Below are 10103 nucleotides of genomic sequence, written 5' to 3'. Positions count from 1 at the left end.
CTTTTTGGCTTTTTGAAGTTTGAATTCTAGTGGTTTTTGACAGAAGCTGGAAAAAATCTGGAACTATGAAGAAAACTCCTCTCTAGGACTGAATATTAAAGGAAGCCTGTGGGCAGGCTGAAATGCTTGCTAGGTGACCACCTGGATCCCTTGTTTAGTGGAAGTAGGAGAAATGCATAAAAATAGAGATGGGTTGAGTCTGGCCACTGGCACTATGGGCCTGGTTCACAGGAACAAAAGGAGAAGACGAAAGCCAGTTGAATGGTCTGAAGTTCTTGACTTAGCACAAGGGGGCTAGGGTTGTTGAGAATTTGTGATGGGGCCATGGTCTAAGGCAAGGCGAGTGATGGACACCCTGTGTCCATCAGGGTGGAAAGCCCTGTGATGGAAAAGCCCACATTGAGTTGACCAGAACCCCACCAGATGAAGAGAAGATATTTGAGCCTGTGAACTGGTGCATATTGTTGCTGACTTTCTGTATGGCCTGCCCTGATTTGACTTTGCTTATGGATGTGGACTTCACAAGGTTCCAACTGGGATGAAAATTCTTTACGTCAAAGAATATGATGGTCTCTCTCAGACCACTGGGTTGATGTTAGTGGGCAGTCCCCATCCAAAATGGGGTGGATAAAGGCATGAAGTGGCTGGCTTACAAACTTTGATAGGTGGGGGAATATATTCATAGTATTATAGGATTAAAGTTTAGATGTTATACTTATCTGCAATTTTTAAGCATAGGATATTTTTGCTTTGTTCACTTATAGAATATTATGTTTAAATGAGGGTGGCACATATTGAATGATATGGATTATAGTTTCATCTGCTAGGTCCAGATATGATTTTATTATTGTTTGTTTGAGAATTATATATGACTACAGAGTTCTGTGAAAGTGTCAAATTGACAAGGGGTGGTCTGTGATAGTTACATAATCCGGTGTCGATTTGAGGATTAAGAGTGAAGGGGTAAAGTTTAGCCTGTCAATTATTAAATAGCCAATGAGGCTTCTTTGTGGGCATGGCCTTCTCCTATGGAGTCTGGGAACTCCGGTACTCCTCCCTGAAGGCAGGAGTCACATTCTCTCTCTGCTCACTTCCTGAGAGACTCTACTGACAAGATACATGGAACAACCTCTGGAGTCAGAAAAGCCACATGGAGACCCCAGCCAGTGCTGAGATGCCTACAATGCCGCTGGATCCACAAGACTTCTCATTCGCTAGCCTGTGATCTTCCTGCCTTCGGCATCACTGCATGTGTTTTGTGAATCTGAAAAGGAATTTATAGATTGGTATTGGACATATGGGCTAATATTGAACTTAAGGAGTTGATCTGGATTGGGCTGGGATGTTTTCTCAATATTCAATTGCTCTTGTATATAAAGCTCTTTCTTATACACCTATGAGTGTCTACGAATTTGTTCTCTAGTCTACCTGGACTAACACATGGTTTAACTGCCATAACAAATAAATCACTGTACTCAAAGGAGATTACACCCAGAGGCATAGCTAACCAAGCACAAATCCCACTGCCTGGATGTCTTTGTTAACTTTCTCTGGGCCTGTTAGGCAGTATGGCAGACTAGTGGGTACCACCTGTGTGTGTGTGTCTCCTCTCCTTTATCATGGACTAAGACCCCATTTCCCAACCACTCTGTTCTTGCAGTTGGCACAGTTGGCAGTTGGGTGGGACAAATGCCTGACTGGACTTTGGCCAGTAGAATGTAAGTTGGTTTGATGTACAATGTCAGAACCAGAAAGGAAAACAAGCACTCTTCTAGTTATTTCAAACACAGGAAATTTAATGCAGATTACTTCTTGCATAAGTCTTGAAAGGGCTGAGAGAGCAACACTGATGTAACTCTGGGATTGATTAATTAAAGGAAGCAGGTACCACCCTAGGACTGGAAGAGCAAAGGAAGAGGTGGTGCCACTAGAAGCTAGAACTACAGGAAAGTTGCCACTTGGCTGGTGCTGAGATCACAGACAAAAGGCTCTTTAGCTGGTGCTGGATCCACTCAAGGATGGAGGGATGCCACATGCCATTGTAATCACGATGCAAAAGGACTGCCTATCAGATGCTAGGCCCACTAAGGAGAGTGTCTGTTTGAAAGCTGATGCTGAGACTAGTTTGCTAGGTCTCCAGCACCCAACTATCTATTAGACTTAAGAGTAAAATCCATTCAAAGAAGTTCTCTCCTGGATGGCTTCTCTCATCATTCTCAAGTTGTAAATTTTCTATCATGACTTAATTTCACCAGAGTATTCTCAATTGAGAAATTAGAATATTTTTATCCAGATAATAGCTATGAGAGGTCTGGAGGCTTAGTGGCTCCCTGGTGGGCTACAATTCAAAAGGTCAGCAGTTCAAAACCACCAGCAGCTCTGAGGGAGAAAGATGGGGCTTTCTACTCTGGTAAAAAGTTAGTCTCAGAAACTCTGCCTATAGGGTCACTATATGTCAGCCTTGACTCAATGGCCTTGAGTTTAGTTGTTTGGTTTGGCAGGCTTCTGAGCTATGTGCCACACTGCTAACCATAAGATCAGCAGTTTGAATCCACCTGCTGCTTCACAGTAGATGAGGCTTTTCAGTTCCTGTAAAGATTTGCAGCCTTGGAAACCCAACGGGCAGTTCTCCTCTGTCTTGTAGGGTTATCTAAAATATATATATAAGTATCAATGAACTGATTTCTAAAATTAGGCATAGAGTGTGAATCTCTCGTTTGGGGGGATTTAAGGCATGAAAAGAAACATATTGAGTTATGCATCTTTTTCAGTTTATTTGGCTGCCTACAACATTCTTATCCGGAAGTGAAACATAAGCATCATTTATCCCATTGATAACCAAATCATGATTCTTAGAATAATGCAAAAAAGTCAGAATTTCAAACTTGCTTTGGGTTGACATCAACTCGATGGCAGGGGGTTTGGTTGGGTTTGGAAATAATAAAACTGCAAATTTGGTTTGTTTTTATCTAATCTCCACCTGGAGAAGTAAACTCACAATTCCATCCATCCAATAACATCGAGCTTTACCTTTCTGAGGCCCCAGCCCACAGCCCCCCAGGGTTTAAGGAAACGAGGGGGTAAAAAGCTTTTAAAATGACACAGAGCAGGAAGGACATTCTCCACTTGAAGACAGAACTTCAAGCATACATAAGAAAAGTCAATTGAGGGGACTTCAGAAAGCTAATGGAAAAACTTTTCATTCAATATTTACATGAACTTTTTGAAGTCTCTCATGTATTTAACATTTTAAGTAACTACCAGACTGTTTACCAAAGTGTCTGCATTATTTTACATTCTACCAGCAATATGTGCAGATACTAATTGCCCTACATCCTTACCAATCCTTATTATTGTCTGGCTTTTAAAATTTCAGCCTTCTATTGGTTGTTACAGGAAGACAAGCCTGGTGATATACTGTTGAAAACCATGTGGATATGAACCATCTGATTTGTAACTTACTGAGGGGTTGGTGCAGAATCAGACAGCATTTAATCCTGTTTGCATAAGTTCTCATGAACAGGGCCAGCTTTCTAGCCATTAACAATAGCGGCAGCAGGTGGGAAGTAGTATCACTTGTGGTTTTGATTCCTGGGGGTAATGCTGAGTATTTTTTTCATCGGATTATTAGCCATTTATATCTCTTCTTTGGAGAAACTGACCTGACTAGAACTCCAGGACAATGCTGAAAAGAAGTGGGAAGAGGGAAATCTATGATCATTACGTATCTACTCACTATGAAGCTTTGGCAGCTGTCTTTATCATTTGAGATCATTCCTTTCTATTACAAATTTGTTGATATTTGTATTATGAAATGGTGTTGAATTTTGTCAAAATATCTTTTCACCTCTATTGAGTTGATCATGTGGTCATTTCCCTTCCCTCCCTTATCCCATTGATATGGTGTATTACATTAATTGATTTCAAGGTGGAAAGACAACCTTACATTCCTGGAATAACTCCGACTTGGTTATGGTGTACAATCATTTTTTTGGATTTGGGAGTTTTCCATCTAAATTAATAATGATAGAGCCCTAGAGGTGTAGTGATTATGTGTTTGGCTGTTAAATACAAGGTGTGTTAGTCTTGGTAGACTTGAGAAACAAATTTAGAGACACTCATATGTGTATGAGAAAGAGCTTTATATAAAAAAGAAGTTGTATATTAAGAAAACATCCCAACCTAGTTCACATCAAGTCCATAAGTCCAATATTAACCCATATGTTCAATATCAGTCTATAATTCCTCTTCAGACTCTTGCAACGCATGCAATGATACCAAATGCAGGAAGATCACAGGTCAGTGGGTGGAAAGACTTGTAGATCCAGGGGCGGTGAAAGCATCGCAGTGTTGGCAGGGGTCTCCACGTGCCTCCTCCAGCTCCAAGGCTCTAGAGTAGCTCCATGTGTCTTGTCCGCAGGGATGTCTTACAGGGAGTGAGTGTCCTGCCTCCAGCAAGCTAGTTATCTCCTTAGTGCCTCCTCATGAGGTCCTCAAGCTGTGACCGGATTGACAGACTAGACTCCACCCCTCCGCAAATTGACACCAGATTATGTAACTACCACAGAAGGTCAGCCACTCCAGGAGAGAAAGTTGAGGCTTGCTATTCCTGCAAAAAGTGACAGGCTTGGAAACCCACAGGGGCAATTCTACCCTGTCTAATAGGGTTGTTATGAGTTTAAATTGTGTTCATGGCAGTGAGTTGGTTTGGATTTTTTAAATATTCATAATGAGATATTAGACTTTAAGTTTCATGTAATATCTTTGTCTCGGTTTTGTTATGAGGGTAGTATGGGCATAAAAGAATGAGCTGGAAGTACTTCTTCCTCTATTTGGGGGAAATATGGTAAATAATTCAGAATAATTTTTAAAATATTTTGGTAGAACTCACCAGTGCAAATTCTGGGCCTGAGCTTAAGCTTTTCTTTGTGGAAAGTTGCTTTCATTACTAATTCAACTGTTATACATCCATTCAAATCTATACTTCTCCTCGATTCAATGTTGTTGACTTTCAAACAGCAAACTTTTGGTTTCATGTTTTTCTGCATTGTTTTTCTATGATCTATTTTACAAAGTCTGATCTCATCATTCTATGCTATTCTAATCTTAGTTGCCTTGTGCTGTTGTAACACAAATACCACAAATAATTGTCTTTAAGGAACCAAATAAAAACTATTTTCTCACAGTTCTGGAGGCCAGGTCCAAATCAACGTCTTGTTCATGTTGATTCCATCCCTGTCAGTACTCCTGACCATTCTTTGGCAACCTTTACTTTGTTGGGATCCTCACATGGAGTCAGCCTTCCCTGCTTTCATCCACCCCCCATAGATTGCCTGTCTCAGAAGTGGGTAGGCTTAGGGTCTGCTCTTAACATAGAAAAAGGAAGTCCCCATTTCCAAGAAGGATTATGTCCACAGGCACAAGGATCAAAGAATTTAACACCTATTTAGGGGGAAGGGGAGTCAAATTCAGTCCATACAACTGATTATTTCTTTACATTTGAAAATACTGCCATTGAGTTGATTGCCAACTCATAGAAACACATAGGATAGAGTAGAACTACTCTTGTAGATTTCCAAGACCGTAACTCTTTATGAGAGTAGAAAGCCTCGTTTTTTCCTCCCATGGACTACCTGATGATTTAGAACTGCTGATCTTGCTATTAGCACTCCAACACATAGCCACTACAACACCAGGGCTCCTAATTATTTCTTTGGACATGTGTAATTATTGGGTCAAAGGGTATGAACCTTTATAAAAATAGGGATACCAACATTTTCCACAAACCACACATGCATTCTATTTTTTTTTAGCCAACTCTACCTCCCTTTACTAGATTTTTTTGTAAATGTGCTAAAACAATTAAAATATATATATTGCTGTAAAATCATTAGCATAGCATGTTTATATAAACATCTCACGGGGGAAGACAATTAGCAAACAAATGTAGAACACACATGCATTATTTGTGTAAAAATACAGTATATGCTGACTTTTCCTGAAGATTTACCAGATAAATTCACAAGAAGTTGCTCATATTTTTTCAATGAATAATTTTTTATTACAATAAAGTAGAAATATTATGAGCTCAAAATTAAGTGTAGTAGTGCTCTGTTAATGGGGATGCATTCCTGAGTAATGATCCAATACCTAACTTTATCAATTTCTTTTTGCCACTGTAATAAATTACCATGAGCAAAAGAATTGATGCATTTGAATTCCCTCATTGACAATAGAAAGTACCAAGGACTGCCAGAAAAACAAGTGACTTTGTTTTGGAAGAAGTACAACCAGGATACTCCTTAGAAGGGAGGATGGTAAGTTTATTTCTACATATCAGGAGAGACTGGTCCCTGGTGAAGGACATCCTGCGTGGCACAATCGAAGGTCAGTGACAAAGAGAAAGCTTCTCAAGGAGATGGATCAACACAGTGACCGCAAGAATGGGCTCAAATATCACACTACTTGTGAGGATGGGGCAGGAACAGGCAGTGTTGCCATCTGTCATACATGGGGCTGTTATGAGTTGGAACCATTAGATGGCATCTAAGAACAGCAGTGATATAAAATACTGTGTGAGACAGTGTTCTCTAGAGAAACAAAACAAGAATGCTAATCATTTTATATATATTTATACAGATAGATAGATATATAACACAAGAAATGAACAATTAAATTATAAAGCAGTACAAATGGCTCAGTGCAACTCACTCCTGTGAGGCACTGGCAATCCTTCAAGTCTTGAAGGCTGCCGGGTAGTCCTCTTTAGAGCAATCCAGGATATCTGGGCACAGGCAGCAAACTGCAAGGCAGGTCACCAACAGTCAGCCAGATGACAGGGTCTGACAGTCCCCAGCTCAAGAGATATAAATTCCAATGGTGTGGTGAAGCAGTTCTTGAAGGAACCTCAAATTACAGTGACACAGTCCACAGGTTAGGTGTCCTACAGGTAGTGTAGCTTCCAAATGGAGGCACAGAACAAGCAAGGCAGCCACACACTGGTCCAATGATCAAAGAGCAGGAGACAAAAAAGACGAGGTTTGCTGAGCCATTGATCTCTCCGCCTTTCAATTAATCCCACGTGTTTATCAGCCAGGTTGGCACAATAAACTACCTCAAATACCATGGCAACATTCTTGTACAGATCTGGAGATCAGAAATCTAAACTAATCTTAACTGTAATAAAGTTCAAGTGTCAATGTGGCTGATTCTGAGAAAATCTGTTTTCTTGCATTTTGTCATCTTCTATGGTGATCTATATCCCTTAGCTTGTGACTTCTTCATCTTTTTTTTTAAATTGTTTTATTGGGGGCTTGTACAATTCTTATCACAATCCATCCATCCATCCATTGTGTCAAGCACATATGTATATTTGTTGCCCTCATCATTCTCAAAACATTTGCCTTCCACTTTAGCCCTTAATATCAGTTGCTCATTTTCTCCCTCCCTCCCCACTCCTCCCTCCCTCCTGAACCCTTCATAAGTCATAACTTATTATAGTTTTGTCATAAGTTACACTGTCCGACGTCTCCCCCCCGCCCTCTTCTCTGCTGTCCCTCACCCAGGGAGAAGGCAATACTTAGATTCTTGTAATTGGTTCCCCCTTTCTACCCCACATTCCCTTCACCCTCCAGGCCTCGCCCCTCTCACCACTGGTCCTGAAGGAGTCATCCGTCCTGGATTCCCTGTGTTTCCAGCTGCTATATGTACCAATGTACATCATCTGGTCTAGCCAGATTTGTAAGGTAGAATTGGGATCATGATAGTGGGGGGGAAGGAAGCATTTAAGAACTAGAGGAAAGTTATATGTTTCATCGTTGCTACCCTGCACCCTGATTGGCTCGTCTCCTCCCCACAGCCCTTCAGCAAAGATAAACAAGCAGCCATCTAGCTCAGAAGCATCAAAGCCCATATGGAAGAAGCACACCAGTCTGTCTGACCACAAGGTGCAGAAGGGACCAGTTATTAGACATCAAAGAACTAAAAATCAGATCAGTGGGTGCCCACCTTCCTGGTACAATCACTGAAGACAAACGTGTGCATAAGCAAAGGTGGTGAAGAAAGCTGATGCTGCCCGGCTATCAAAAGATATAGCATCTGGCATCTTAAAGGTTTGAGGGTAAACAAGTGGCCATCTAGCTCAGAAGCATCAATGTCCACATGGAAGAAGCACACCAGTCCATGTGATCACAGGGTGTTGAAGGGATCAGGTATCAAGCATCAAGGAACAAAAAATATTGTAACAGTGGGTGGGTGCAGAGTGGATACTCAAAGCCCATCAATAGGCAACTGGACTTCTTCATCTTTAATGCGCATCATTCAGCTCTCTACTTCTTCCTCAGATGGTACAAGCATAAAAATCAACCTAACTTCTGATTCTCATTCTTTTCATTTTCCTGACACCAGTTATGGTACGGCAGCACGTTTCTCTCTGACTCTAGCTCCCATGAACTAAATCAAATCTCTCAGGCTAAAGAACACTACCCTTTAGTTTATGAAATAGGTAGGTGCCAATCCTAAAATCAGGGGTTTCCAAGGGCTCCCCTCACGTCTGACCTGTGGGATACAAGTGTGTGGGTTCCATCTACCACCTCCAGATACCACCTGAAACATAGAGGTCCCCAGTCCTCTTGCTTCTGATCTTCTGGTTCTCATTGCATTCTTATGTTTGATAATTTGTAGGAGCAACTCAAAATATACATGGAAAGAGCTATACTTATGATTATAGCTTTGTTATAGTGAAGAGCCAGCTAGGGCAAGGTCTGAGAGAGTTCAGAAACAAGAGTTCTCAGCTGTTAACAAAAAAGTACCATGGTTTTAACCCACAGTCACTCCATAGGAGAAAGATCTGGCAGTCTGCTTCCATGAAGATGCCAGCCTTGGAACCACTATGGAGCAATTCTCTCTGTCCTATGGAGTTATGGTTTACAATCAGCATGACGGCCATGGGCCTGTATCCTCAAGGAATTATATCATCCATCACAGATGTTTTAGCCAACCAGGAACTTCTGGGAGGTTTGGAGTCAGAGTTTTCACAGGGCTTTTGTGTTCTGTAATGCAAACTCCAGGCCCTCTCTTTGAGGTTAGTCACTCTCCTGCAGTGGGACTTTCCGGCCCAATCACCATGAGGCAGCATCATGAGTCAGGCCTCAGGCCTGACTAGCTAGACCAAACCTGAGTTGCTTTTCCTGCTTCATTGAAATTCCAAGAGTTCTCAGGAACCAAGGACAAAGGCCACATGACTTAGATAAAGCTAAACTCTTCATCACATGCATGGCCTTCCTCTCTGACACAAACTCTTATATCCATCTAGTCATGATGACTATGATTACGTTGGCTGTAGCCAGAGAATCCACGATAGTCTCCCCATGTTCAAGTTCGTCACATCTGCTTAGTTCCTCTTGCCAAATAAAGTAATATTCACAGGTTCTAGGAATTAGGATAGAGATATATTTTAGGGCTATTATTCAGCCTACTAAATAATATACCGATTTGTAAACAGACATAAATGTATCTACACAAAAGGAACTCTGAGGTGTTTTTTAAGTGCTAAATCAATCTAATGGCACAAAATTACAAATCATGGCCTTAAAGTTCACTTGTACGTATTGAAGATTCTATCAGGAAAAATAGCCAAGACACATATGTAAGAATGGAGTAATTTTGTGATATCTGAACTTTGAACTGGAGAGAATATTGGGAGACTGATTGTGAAATCCAGGTGGAAGTGTATGAGGTTGGTTAACAGAGAGCTTCCAGACACACGAAGAGGCAGATTCCAAGGTCTGATTTTTGCACAGACATCATTAATGCCATAAATAATGACATGCATGTAATTAGAGGTAGGCTATCATTTTAAATTACTGAGGTGAACTGTCTGAAAGTTGAGAACTGTGCATAATTGGAAAGTTATGGATCCAATTTTCTCAGAGTACTATATTGCAAGTTCTTGGTTCACCAAGTCCAGACCGGCTTCTCTTGTTCTCTGAGGACTTTAAGGGGACCGGGGCTGAATATAGGTCTCTTTAATGTTCATACTAGACCTGTACTCATATTATCATTTAGCATAAATCAATTTGACTTCCACAATATTTAACACAGCC

The 10103-nt window shown here is 40.9% G+C and overlaps 1 long non-coding RNA gene across 3 annotated transcripts in view; it reads left to right on the top strand.

Moving 5' to 3' along the window:
• LOC123521299 overlaps nt 1–7883 on the top strand; it is a 27098-nt gene extending 19215 nt beyond the window's left edge. For 2 of the 3 annotated variants that reach the window (XR_006679790.1, XR_006679769.1), the window contains one exon: nt 6237–6275. This is a non-coding gene — a long non-coding RNA (uncharacterized LOC123521299). Of the gene's footprint in view, nt 1–6236; nt 6276–7858 lie in introns of those variants that run through there. The other variant, XR_006679803.1, reaches the window with a different exon arrangement.
• Nucleotides 7884–10103: the final 2220 nt, after the last annotated feature.

This window comes from Echinops telfairi, unplaced genomic scaffold, assembly GCF_000313985.2.
Source record: "Echinops telfairi isolate 266 unplaced genomic scaffold, ASM31398v2 ScPeMD7_1;HRSCAF=3_0, whole genome shotgun sequence".
Taxonomy (NCBI): domain Eukaryota; kingdom Metazoa; phylum Chordata; class Mammalia; order Afrosoricida; family Tenrecidae; genus Echinops; species Echinops telfairi.
The sequence above is the reverse complement of the archived record's forward strand: the minus strand, read 5'-3'. Positions and strand labels throughout refer to the sequence as shown.